This window comes from Pristiophorus japonicus, chromosome 1 (genome assembly GCF_044704955.1).
Source record: "Pristiophorus japonicus isolate sPriJap1 chromosome 1, sPriJap1.hap1, whole genome shotgun sequence".
Taxonomy (NCBI): Eukaryota; Metazoa; Chordata; class Chondrichthyes; family Pristiophoridae; genus Pristiophorus; species Pristiophorus japonicus.
Genome location: NC_091977.1, coordinates 21,284,009 through 21,296,831, shown reverse-complemented (window position 1 = coordinate 21,296,831; position 12,823 = coordinate 21,284,009). Strand labels below are relative to the sequence as shown.

General features: G+C 48.2%; 1 protein-coding gene across 7 annotated transcripts in view; it reads left to right on the top strand.

Annotated features, from left to right (window-relative positions):
- Positions 1-265: 265 nt before the first annotated feature.
- Positions 266-12,823, top strand: part of nek1 (NIMA-related kinase 1) — a 226,766-nt gene continuing 214,208 nt past the window's right edge. For all 7 annotated transcript variants that reach the window (XM_070878030.1, XM_070878068.1, XM_070878050.1 and 4 more), the window contains exon 1: positions 266-341. The gene's annotated coding sequence lies outside the window, so the exon portion shown is untranslated. The remainder of the gene's footprint in view (positions 342-12,823) is intronic.

Below are 12,823 nucleotides of genomic sequence, written 5' to 3'. Positions count from 1 at the left end.
ATGATAAGAACATTTCAGCCAGTGTGCAGTGCAGCTGCAGCCCTGTAGGGGTGATGCTGGTCCTCCATGTTGCTCTGGGCCCTGTGCTTGTGGTCTACGTCCGTTACCAACGGCGGTTACCAGGGAGAGGCGCAACCAAACTCGCTGACAGCCCGATGGGGAGGGGGTGGGGGGAGCGCTAATTGACGGGGCGCCTGACCAATCGCGACGCGGCCTGGGCTCAGCCCGGCCAATGGGAGGCCGTGTCCGCTAGCAGGTTGGGTTGCGGCGAGCGGCGGGGCTGCTGGGTGATAAAGCTTGGTGTGAGTGGGATTGTCAGCAGCAGGAGCAGTTCCTCAATGGTGAGTGAGTGTGACGGTGGGGGCTCCTTGACAACCCCCTCAATTTGTTGTCAGTGGCTTTTAGAACCTTTTTTTATGTTAAAAAAAATTAAAAATATATCAAAACCTAATGCAGCTTGCATTGGAATCTTGTTGCATTTGGTGATGGTGATAGGCCGCACCTAGCAGCAGGGCACAGAAACAAACCTTCAGCATATCTGTCTCTGTGTTATTTATTAATGTCTGTGCTTTGGGGAACTGGTTTCAATTTTTTTTTGCATGCAATATATTGGATTCTACACCAGTTGTCTTTTGTGCATTTATTGCAATTTATATGTCAAAGATATTCTAGTTAAAATAGCTTTTTAAAAAATTGCATTCTACAAGGTGGGGAGTGGAATCGGAGAAAGTCTATGTCTTCTCTTGGAGATACTTTATTGAGAGAGTGTGTATTTTATTTTTTGATGCATGTCAAATTAAAAAGATTAGTAATTGTAGAGACTCAAAGAGCTGGACCAGTGCCTCGAGCAAATATAGGGGTTATTCATTTTTATTAATACATTTGTTCATATTTGAAGTGGGTTAGTCTCTTTATAGACTAAGCTTAAACAAAACACAAAAAAATAATTATTGGAAGCTAATAAAATAACTTTAATATAATAAAAAATAACTTGTTTATTTGAATTAATGGTAATTGTATATCTCCTTGAATGTACTTGTTAACAGTTGGAATTGATCATTATACATGTAATCATGGAATAATACAGTACAGAAGGAAACAATTTGGCCCATCGAGTCTGTGCCGACGCTTTCAAAGAGCAATCCATTTAGTGCCACTCCCCCGCTCTTTTCCATATCCCAGCAACTTTTTCTCCTTCAAGTATTTATCCAATTCTCTTTTGAGAGGGTGGTGAATACAGATTCACTAGTAGCCATCAGGATAAATTCCAAATCCAAACTATCATGTATTCAACTGTCATTGTAACCCATGTATAAGCTGACCTAAGTTGTGCACTTTGAGAACATTGACAACAAAGGGGTGAACTTGTGGGAGACACTCTTAACCTGGACTTTCAGGTATAAAAGGGGAAGCTCCACCCACCTTCATCACTTGAGGTCTTGGTAATAAAGGTAACTGGTCACAGTGTGACCTTCTCTCAAGTATGGGCCTCGTGTGCATTTATATTGTAGAGTAAGGACATATCATTGGCGACGAGAAACTGGGATTTAAACCACGCGAGCATGGCCACTAGCAGCACAGAAGAGAGGTACTGTGTTGGTGATGATTGGTATGACTTTATTGAGAGACTACAGCAAAGTTTCGTCACGAAGGAATGGTTGGGACAGGATTCGGCCGACAAACGCAGGGCTCATCCCCTGACGGTTTGTGGATCCAGAATGTATGCCCCTGATGAAGGACCTTCTAGCGCCAGAGAAGCCGATGGACAAGATGTTTGAAGAGCTCAGTAAGTTGATCGGGGGACACCTTAAACCGGCGAGCAGCATGCACATGACGAGACACCGGTTTTACACGTACCGGCGGCGAGAAGGGCAAAGCGTTCCAGACTTCGTGGCAGATCTCCGGCGACTGGCGAGCCTATGTAAGTTCCCAGATGCATGCAGAGCGGAGATGCTGCGAGACTTTCTTTATTGAGGGCATCGGACATGCTGGGGTTTTCAGGAAATTGATTGAGACCAAAGACTTGACCTTGGAAGCGGCGGCTCTGATAGCCCAGACATTTATCTCAGGGGAGGAAGAGACCAGAATGATGTATGACAAAAATCTTAGCTCAATGCGGCAAACGACCAGCGAGTCAACATTGTTAACGCGGCACTCAGTTCTCGCAGACAAGGGCAATCGGACATGAACCAGCATGTAGTCGAACCCAAAGGGGGAATTCAACAGAGACAATGGCTAGCTGAACGGTGATTCGTGCCATCGCAATGGACAAAGCCCCATTACTGGCCGCAATCAACACCTGTTAATGGTGCGCTTAATAACAGTTACAGAGACAGTCAGAGACGATCGACTGGTAATGGACCTTTTGTTTCCAACAACGGGGTCTCCAGCTCATGTTGGAGGTGTGGAAGCAAACAGCCAGCCAGAGCTTGCAGGTATCAGCAATATACCTGCAGAAACTGCAACGTCATCGGTCACTTGGCGCGTATGTGCGGGAAGCCTGCAGCCAGGTTGATGTACGAGGAGGATGGGCCCGATGTAAGCCCTACAAGGCCAAATGAATACCGGGGGAAATCGCTGGAAGCTGAAGTTCAACGAGTTCATGTGGAGCACATATACAGTTCATATACCAGGACGCCACCGATAATGATGAAAGTGCTCCTCAATGGCATCCCACTATTAATGGAGCTAGACACGGAGGCCAGCCAGTAGCTGATGAGTATCAAACAGTTCGAAAGGTTGTGGGTGTCCAAGGCCAGGAGGCCAAAATGATTGCCAATTGACGCACAGCTATGGACATATACAAAGGAGATCAGTCCGGTGCTAGGCAGCGCCACGGTAGTCGTGACCCACAAAGATTCAGAGAACAGGTTGCCACTCTGGATTGTCCCGGGGGACGGTCCCGCACTACTGCTGTCATGAACTGGAAATGGGGCGATGTTAATGCAATTTCTTCTGTGGAGCGAGTATCATGCTCACAGATCCTGGACAAATTTGACTCATTATTTCAACCCGGCAGCGGCACTTTCATGGGGGCCAAGATAGTGATTCACATAAACCCGGACGCCAGGCCAGTACACCACAAGGCCAGAGTGGTGCCATACGTGATGCGGAAAAGATAGAATGCGAATTGGACCGCCTGCTGAGGGAAGGCATCATCTCGCCAGTCGAATTCAGTGACTGGGTGAGCCCGATTGTGCTGGTGCTCAAGGCGGATAGGTCGGTCAGGATATGTGTTGATTATAAGGCCACCATCAATCGGGTGTCACTCCAAGACCAGTACACGCTACCGAGAGCGGAGGATCTCTTTGCGACGCTATCCGGTGGCAAACCTTTTTCAAAATTGGACCTGACTTCAGCTTACATGACCCAGGAGCTGGCGAGTGAGTCGAAGAAGCTGACCACCATCACGACACACAAGGGGTTGTTTGAGTATAACGGATGTCTGTTCGGGATTCGTTCGGCCTCCGCGATCTTTCAGCGAAATATGGAAGGTCTCCTCAAGTCGATTCCAAGGACGGTGGTTTTTCAAGACGACATTCTCATCACGGGACGCGATACTGAATAACACCTCCACAACTTGGACGAGGTGCTTTGCAGACTGGACCAGGTATGGCTGCGAGTGAAAAAGGCGAAGTGCTTCTACTTAGCTCCAGAGGTAGAATTCCTGAGGAGGAGGGTAGCAGCAGACGGGATTAGACCTACTGCGTCCAAAACGGAAGCGATCCAGAGCACCCAGACGCTGTAAGACGATGGAACTTCGTTCGTTCCTGGGGTTCCTGAACTATTTTGGTAACTTTCTTCCCAAATTGAGCACGCTGTTAGAGCCGCTATATGTGCTCCTACGCAAAGGTTGCAATTGGGTCTGGGGGGACAGCCAGGAAAGGGCTTTTGATAGAGCATGCAATTTGTTATGCTCCAACAAACTGTTAGCGTTATATGACCCGTGTAAGAAACTTGCTTTAACGTGCGATGCGGCGTCCTTTGAGGTCGGGTGTGTGTTGCAGCATGTGAATGCCAATGGTCAGTTACAGCCGGTAGCTTATGCCTCCAGGAGTCTGTCCCATGCAGAAAGGGGCTACGGGATGGTAGAAAAGGAGGCGCTAGCATGTGTATATGCAGTAAAAAAAAAATGCACCAGTTTGGCAGGAAATTTGAGCTGGAGACAGATCACAAGCCCCTGACGTCCCTTTTGGCCGACAACAAGGCCATAAATGCGAATGCATCGGCACACATACAGAGGTTGGCACTCACGTTAGCCGCCTATAACTGCACAATTCGGCACAGACAGGGCACTGAAAACTGCGCAGATGCACTCAGCAGGCTCCCACTAGCCACCACTGAGGGGGCAACTGAGCATGATGCTGAGATGGTCATGGCTGTTGAAGTTTTCGAAAACGAAGGCTCACCTGTGACAGCCCGTCAGATTAAAGTCTGGACAAATGAAGACCCGCTACTGTCTTTAGTTAAGAAATGTGTCCTGAATGGGGACTGGGCAGCCACGTACGGGGCAGCCCTGAGAAATTTACACCGTTTCATAGGCGCAAGGATGAACTCTCGATTCAGGCCGTTTGCCTACTGTGGGGAAACTGAGTAGTCATGCCCCAGATAAGCAGACAGATGAGCAGTTTATCAGAGAACTTCACAATGAGCTCCTGGGCATTGTCATGATGAAGGCAATTGCCAGGTCACATGTTTGGTGGCCAGGGATAGATGCAGACCTGGAACTTTGTGTTCGCAGGTGCAACACGTGTGCTCAGCTGGGCAACGCACCCAGGGAAGCCCCCCTTAACCTCTGGTCCTGGCCCGCCAAGCCATGGTCACGCATCCATGTGGACTGTGCCGGTCCTTTCATGGGAAAAATGTTTTTGGTTGTAGTAGACGCCTACTCCAAATGGATTGAGTGTGCCATTTTAAATTCAAGCACATCCTCTGCCACGGCAGAAAGTCTACGGGCAATGTTTGCTGTCCATGGTCTACTGGATGTCTTGGTCAGCGACAATGACCCGTGCTTCACAAGCACTGAATTCCAGGACTTCATGGCAGGCAATGGAATCAACCATGTCAGAACGGCATCGTTGAAGCCGGCCTGAAACGGCCAGGCAGAACGAGCAGTGCAGATAATCAAACCGGGGATGCTCAGATTCCAAGGGGGTTCCCTACAAACCCGCTTATCACGCCTCCTGTTGGCCTATAGATCCCGACCACACTCGCTCACAGGGGTTCCACCCGCAGAGCTACTAATGAAAAGGACGCTCAAAACCCGATTATCCGTTATACACCCCACCATGAAAGAAATTGTCGAGAGCAGGCGCCAGTCACAATATCACTACCATGACAGGAATGTGAGGGCGCGATGTATTGATGTAAATGATCCTGTTTTTGTCCTCAACTACGCTGCAGGGCCCAAATGGCTCGCAGGCACTGTGGTTGACAAAGAGGGAAATAGGATTCTGGTAGTTAAACTTACCAATGGACAAATCTGCCGCAAACATGTGGATCAAACTAAAAGGAGGTTCAGCAACCCCATAGAAGAAGCAGAGGAAGAACACGATGTAGAGTTCACTCCACCGCAGGTGACCGAACACCGGAACCAAGTGGAGGAGAGCTCAGTCACTGTGGGCAGCCCGGACAGGCCTGAGGCACCGCAAACAGCAGACATTTAGGCCAGCGCCCAACAACCGGAGCCCCAAGTCAGGCGCTCTGCAAGGGGGCGTAAACCACCAGAAAGACTTAACCTTTGATCCCAATAAGACTTTGGGGGGGAGGTGATGTCATGTATTCAACTATCATTGTCACCCATGTATAAGCTGACCCAAGTTGTACAGCTTGAGAACATTGACCACAAGGGGGTGAACTTTTGGGAGACACTCCTAACCTGAACTTTCAGGTATAAAAGGGGAAGCTCCACCCAACTTCATCACTTGAGGTCTTAGTAATAAAGGTAACTGGTCACCGAGCGACCTCCTCTTAAGTATGCTCCTCGTGTGCATTTATACTGTATAATTTTTGTAAGGTGTTGTTGCATTGGCTGCCGTCCGGTCCATGGGGGCCGATCCGGAGTCGATGGACTGTTGGAGGATGGCCGCCGGTGAATCCGCTGTTTCTATGGCCACTTCCTTGGGTGCTCTGGGGTGCAGACTATCGGTCCTGGGGATTTGTCGGCCTTCGGTCCCGTCGATTTCCCTAACATAGTTTCCTGACTGGTGGGGGTTTCCTTCGGTTCCTCCTTCTTGCTAGACCCTCGGTCCCCTAGTATTTCCGGAGGGTTGTTTGTGTCTTCCTTCGTGATGGCAGAGCCGGAGTGTTTGTTCGGTTGGTCTGCCGCTTCTTTGTTCCCCATTGTGAATTCACCTGATTCTCACTGCTGGGGACCTACGTTTGTCTTCACTAATCTTTTTCTGAGAGGCTTTTGCGGTCAGTTTTTGTGTTCCCGGCAGGCTTCCTTTCGTGCTCTATTTTCCCCCTCCCCGGTTGAGCCCTTTGTCCTCCTCTGTTGGGTTCTGGATTTCTCCCAGTCCTCGGGTTTGCTGCTTTTTCTGACCAATTTGTATGCCTCTTCCTTGGATTTAACACTATCCCTAGATAGTATTAAATCCCCAGATCGCATGAAAGGCATAATTCTCGTCGCCAGTTGTTATTGTCTGTAATGTACTTATGAATGACTCCACGAGGCAATGTTTTGTACTCAAACTGTAGTGACCTTGGTCCTTTATTCGTAACTCCAGACTGAGGCACAAGCATGGTGGGCAGACTATTTATACTGGGCGCCGGGCACCTATGCAGATAACCCTCATGTCTCCCACAGCACTGCCCTCTGCTGGACAGCCTCTGTCACAGGGGTAGGAAACCCCGCTCTCCACCAGTTGCACTCGCTAGTGATGCCTGCATTGTATATACACAGTGTAAACCTTATTGACAGTACATCAGGTCACAAGTCTCCATCATATGCAACTATACAGAGAGTATATCTATAGTCTGCACATATAACAGCTGCCTTATGTAAGGTTCAAAAATCCACGGCCGCATTTTATTGAAACACCCTAAGGACAAGAAAACTACCATGGGATCGTTCTATTCATTTTAAATGAACATTTTTTGGCCACCAAACCCTCAGACCAGGCAGGCTGGGAAACGTGTGGGAGGATACAGACATTGTGGAGTCTGGCTCACAAGCGAGACCGAGGCACTGGCCAATGGGGGAAAAGATGCATTGTGGCAGGCCAATCAGGGGTCGAATTGGGCCTGAAGCGGGGAAATCCTCAACCAATAGGGACTACCTGGCCCAGTTTGAAAATATGACTCGCCCCTAATGAATGTGGACCATCATCTACCTAATTAATATGGACAGTGGACAATCACTGCAGCAATGGCCCATCAAAGGGGAGGCCCAAACCGATTGACTCCCAGGACTGTAACAAAGGACCAGCAGACTTTTAGACACCAATGTGCACTGAAACAATACCCCTGTCCTCACACTTGCTTGTACCTGTGACATCTTCTGATTAAATATTCAAAGCTATCTTCCCGCCCAAACTTACACAATGGACCACCAACTGAGTTTGAGGGCGAAAAGGCCAGAACTAAATTGGTTCTAGGACCGACAGAACCACCGGGGGTGTAGAAGCAGCTGGAGAGGTTGGAGGTTTTGGAAGGTGGGGGAGGTTTTGGAGAGGGGGGGAGGTTGGGGTCAGCTTGGAGCTTGGAGCTGGCAGCTTGCAGCTTGAATCCAGAGAGAGCTCTCTCTCCCTCTCGCTCTCGCTCCACCAGAGGAAGAAGCAGCAGTTCCACAGACGAAGCCACCGAGACTGAAAACCAGCAGGCAGTGGCAGTGACTTCCCACAGCTGAGCTGAGCAAGGAAACCAACCAGAGGTTGGAGGTTGGGGTCAGCTTTTGGGAGTTGAGTCAGTTTTTCACAGGACCCTCGCTCTGGGGAAGGTGTGCTTAACTGTAGCAGCTTTTTGCTTAGGACCCAACCGAAAGGGAAAGAGAAGAAACCGACGCAACATCGAGGAGGAAAACTGAACCGACCAACAACATAAAACCCACCCCAGAGGGACCCTGAGCTGAAATAAGTGCCCCCAGAACCCCGGAGTTGATAGGATTGTGAGTTTTGCCCAAACCCCCTCACAGACTCAATTTAGGATAGGAATTGATAAGAAGGGTGGAAGTGGGAGGTGTGGTTGTGTGTGAGTGGGATGTTTTAACCTCTTATTTTCCCCTTCCCTGTTGCGAGATTTTTCATGTTGAGTGAGATTGTGCCATTACTGCTATTTATGACCTCTTCCTATGCCCTCTATCTTGGTGTTTACTATTCTAAATAAATAACATTAGCCATTTTGTACTCTTACCCACTGTGTCTGGTGCCTCATTACTCACCCATCCTCATAAATCACATGTGCAGAACCCCAGGGGAGTGTGGATTCAAACCCACACCCCAAGCTCCCCTTACAATGGCGACCACGAAGGGACGTGCGTTGAGTGAGGGTGAAGAGACAGTCAGTCTTGGTGGAGAGGAGTATAAAATGGAGGGTAGGATTGCTAGGTATGTAACAGCAAGGACAAACTGCTCAAGGAAGTGGGTGCAGGCGCTGCTGAGGGCTGAACGGCCTGAGGACGCAGCAGCCAGGTGGACCCAGAGTAAAGATCAGTGGAAAAGGCAGTGTGGCTGATGTGCTTTCAGAAGCAAATACAGGTCTTGGACAGGCAGATAGATGTCCTGCAGACAGAGTTAGCTGAGCAGAGAGAGGAGCTAGTAAAGACCAGCAAAGAAAGGGAAAAGCTGGATCTGGATCTAAAGTGGGAGAGGCAGGAATGAGAGAGAGATAGAGAAAGCTATCGCAACCACAGGGAATACTTTCAGTCCCAGGTAATTGAGGGAGAAGGTTACGTCAGGGGACTGCAGGAGGAACTTGCCCAGGCTCAGAACCAGGGAAGGTAGGGAGAGGGTAAGAGTCTCCAGCTGCAGGCTGCGCTTCAGGCGTGCCACAGCAGGGCAGAGGCGGATCATCGTTCCTTTCAGGAACAAATTAATCGGCTCACCCTGGCTCTGGCTGAAGCCAAAGCAGCCCTTGGTCTAGCCGGAGCAAAAGCTCTGGAAGTGTCCGAGACTCGAATCCCCACCCGGCCCGACACCAAAGCTCTGGCCCTAGCTGAGGCAAAAGCCCTTGGCTGGGCTGAAAGCAAGGCACCCAGTAAAGGAGTGGTGTGCCTTATCAGCCCAGCCGAGGTACGGAAGTGGGAGCATAGTGAAACAGACTGTCGGGAGGAAGAATCCTACAGGCCCTCTCCCGCAGCCCTATTGGGGATCCCGGAGGAGAGACAGGATGAGATGCTGGAATCTAAACCTCCGGGACCAGGCCCAATGTGCCCCATCAGGCAGAGTAGATTCAGACCACCCTCAGTGGGTCAGGCTGAGGGTCCCCTACAGAACCAATACGTGCTTCCCCACAGTGCGACCCAGCTGCGGCAGATGGTGGTCCATGTGAATAAACTTACCCGAAAAGTAGACCCCTCTGTCCACTTTATGGAAGTAGAGCAGGTAGGAGACATAAATGACTGCGATGAGGCTGAACGGAGCAAACTACTCCTGTTCTCACTGGACCCAGCCCTGTGTCAGGCTCTCTCTGCTGAGAGTAAGAGGGGTCAGCGAATAGTGGCCGCTCTCCAGGAGGATATCCTGGAGGCCATGGGCTTGAACGACGGCTCTCCATTTGACCGGGTACAGGCCACTGTCCAGAGACCCGGGGAGACCCCCCAGGCATTCGCTGATCGACTGTGGCCAGTGTAAGGAAAAGGAGGTGGGGTAGCATTGCTGGTTAAAGAGGAGATTAATGCAATAGTTCGGAAGGACATTAGCTTGGATGATGTAGAATCTATATGGGTAGAGCTGCAGAACACCAAAGGGCAAAAAACGTTCGTGGGAGTTGTGTACAGACCTCCAAACAGTAGTAGTGATGTTGGGGAGGGCATCAAACAGGAAATTAAGGGTGCATGCAATAAAAATGCAGCAGTTATCATGGGTGACTTTAATATGCATATAGATTGGGCTAACCAAACTGGAAGCAATACGGTGGAGGAGGATTTCCTGGAGTGCATAAGGGATGGTTTTCTAGACCAATATGTCGAGGAACCAACTAGAGGGGAGGCCATCTTAGACTGGGTGCTGTGTAATGAGAGAGGATTAATTAGCAATCTCGTTGTGCGAGGCCCCTTGGGGCAGAGTGACCATAATATGGTGGAATTCTACATTAGGATGGAGAATGAAACAGTTAATTCAGAGACCATGGTCCAGAACTTAAAGAAGGGTAACTTTGAAGGTATGAGGCGTGAATTGTCTAGGATAGATTGCCGAATGATACTTAAGGGGTTGACAGTGGATGGGCAATGTCAGACATTTAGAGACCGCATGGATGAACTGCAACAATTGTACATCCCTGTCTGGCGTAAAAATAAAAAAGGGAAGATGGCTCAACCGTGGCTATCAAGGGAAATCAGGGATAGTATTAAAGCCAAGGAAGTGGCATACAAATTGGCCAGAAATAGCAGTGAACCTGGGGACTGGGAGAAATTTAGAACTCAGCAGAGGAGGACAAAGGGTTTGATTAGGGCAGGGAAAATAGAGTACGAGAGGAAGCTTGCAGGGAACATTAAGACGGACTGCAAAAGTTTCTATAGATATGTAAAGAGAAAAAGGTTAGTAAAGACAAACGTAGGTCCCCTGCAGTCAGAATTAGGGGAAGTCATAATGGGGAACAAAGAAATGGCAGACCAATTGAACAAGTACTTTGGTTCGGTATTCACTGAGGAGGACACAAACAACCTTCCGGATATAAAAGGGGCCAGAGGGTCTAGTAAGAAGGAGGAACTGAGGGAAATCCTTATTAGTTGGGAAATTGTGTTGGGGAAATTGATGGGATTGAAGGCCGATAAATCCCCAGGGCCTGATGGACTGCATCCCAGAGTACTTAAGGAGGTGGCCTTGGAAATAGCGGATGCATTGACAGTCATTTTCCAACATTCCATAGACTCTGGATCAGTTCCTATGGAGTGGCGGGTAGCCAATGTAACCCCACTTTTTAAAAAAGGAGGGAGAGAGAAAACAGGGAATTATAGACCGGTCAGGTTGACCTCAGTAATGGGTAAAATGATGGAATCAATTATCAATTATAGCGAGAAAGCAGGAAGGGGGTACTGTTCAGCCATGAACTCATCGAAGGGCCGAATGGCCTACTCCACCTATTTTCGATGTTTCTATGTAAGGACATATCACTAACCACTGGTTGTGTTAAAAAAGGTTTCTCCTTATGTCGCTTCTGGTGCTTTTGCCAATCACCTTAAATCTGTGCCCTCTGGTTATGGTCCCTTAAGAATTATAAACGTTCTTTTTATTTACTCTATCTAAACCCTTAATGATTTTAAATGCGTCAATCAAATCTCCTTGTAGTCTTCTCTGCTCTAAGGAGAACATCCCCAGCTTCTCCAGTCTATCCATGTAACTGTAATCCCTCACCCATAGTAAATCTCGTCTGTACCCTCCAAAGCCTTTATGTCTTTCCCAAAGTGTGGTGCCCAAAATTGGGTGTAATACTCCCAAGCTGGGGCTGAACTTAGTGTTTTACATAGGTTTAGCATAGTTTCCTGGCTTTTGTATTCTTTTATGCCTCTATTTATAAGGCTCATGATACCATGTGCTTTCTAAACTTTCGTTAACATGAAAAAATACACACAAACTTTGTTCAGTGTTACGAAATAAGCAGATTTAAAATTGTATTTTGTGTTTTCTAGCTTGTGTACATTTATTAAGGGTGGAAATTATTAAAAAAAAATTACCATAAGGTAATGAGTACATAATGTATTTTTAGATATTTGAAAATGATTAATAGAGTACAGGTTGAACCTCCCTTATCCAGAACTCCCTTATCTGGAACCACCCCTCATCCAGAACCATTCCCGGCCACTGGGTGGCGCATGTGCAGAACTCCGACATGAACAAATTGAAGTCCTTCCTCACTGCCGACTCCTGCAATCACTGGTCTGACCCCGCGATCCACTGGGGCGGCTCCCCCTCAATGATCTCTCTGCCGCACTCCCAGCCCCAAGCCAGCCAGCCCTGATATCCCCTTGCTCAGTACCTGCACCATCCAATTTAACGTGACCACCCCTCGCCCGGAAAAATTCCTTATCCAGAACAGGCTAGGTCCTGAGGGTTCTGGATAAGGGAGGTTCAACCTGTAATGTAGAACATGGGTTTTCAAATCCACAAAGTCATGTGATTTCTGCCTAGCTGCAGGCATACTGTAGGCTGCAACTGCATGTCTTGAGAATTCTGCTTTTTAAATTTTCTATGATGTTGGCGTAGTATGTTATTTATGTTGATGAACAGTTTCTGCGCAGATAGAGTATTTTAATCCTTTGGTTGGTGCTACTGTCTTTTGGAAGGTAGTGTGGTGTGTCCCTATTTGCTGAGGGTCACCAGGAATGTCTTAGGATTTGTGGGGGGGTCCCTCAGACAATATGACATGCGGAAAAGTACATCTAGCAAAATCAGGTACTTGATGAATTCTGAACTGATTCCAAACTTTCCAGTTAAAACTGTTGGTTTATGTTCGCATCAGATGATGGGCATCATATTGCTGAGAGAAATGTAGGAATCGTGCTTGCCACGATACAGCTATAGATAGCCTTGTGGCAGAGTTTTTTAAACATGCATTAGTAGGGACATGTAATTAGCTAACTGATACAATTTGAAAATTAGTGACTGTATTCATTCATGTTCCTCACGAGGATCAAACTTCACTCCGAAGCCTATACCAACTGGGC